The sequence below is a fragment of the Elephantulus edwardii genome, unplaced genomic scaffold (genome assembly GCF_000299155.1).
Source record: "Elephantulus edwardii isolate Elephantulus edwardi_28Jun2011 unplaced genomic scaffold, EleEdw1.0 scaffold00159, whole genome shotgun sequence".
Lineage (NCBI taxonomy): Eukaryota > Metazoa > Chordata > Mammalia > Macroscelidea > Macroscelididae > Elephantulus > Elephantulus edwardii.
The window spans coordinates 586684-587190 of record NW_006399909.1 but is presented as its reverse complement, the minus strand read 5'-3'; positions in this window follow the sequence as shown (position 1 = coordinate 587190).

The following is a 507-nucleotide window of genomic DNA, read 5'->3' as shown; positions in this document are numbered from 1 at the left end:
TAATTTTCCTACATTCATGGCTCTCACATTCCATGTTCCAATCACTAGGGTCTGCTTACAACTGTTCCTTCTCCTTTGTATTTCCATACTTGATATTTCTACCTAGGTTGCCCTTTCTGTTAGTCTGCGTGTGTTCTATTGTGCATAGGGTTTTCAGAGGCCTGCTATTTCAGAAGTGGATGGCCAATTCTTCTTCCTAGCCTCTCTTAATCTGAATGTTCAGATTTACAGGAGTATCTGACAGACAAGCAATTACTGAACAAATATATTTAGAACTGAGGCTCAATGTCAAGAAGACAAAGATTCTCACCAATGGACCAACTGACAGCATCAAGATGGATGGCGAAGAGATTGATATTGTTCACAGCTTCAGTTTGCTTGGCTCCACAGTCAACACTCTTGCCACCAGCAGACAGGAAATAAAAAAAACGTATTGTTATGGGAAATTCTGCTGTTAGGAACCTCTCTAAAGTACTCAAGTGCAACGGTGTGTCTCTGGAGACTAAG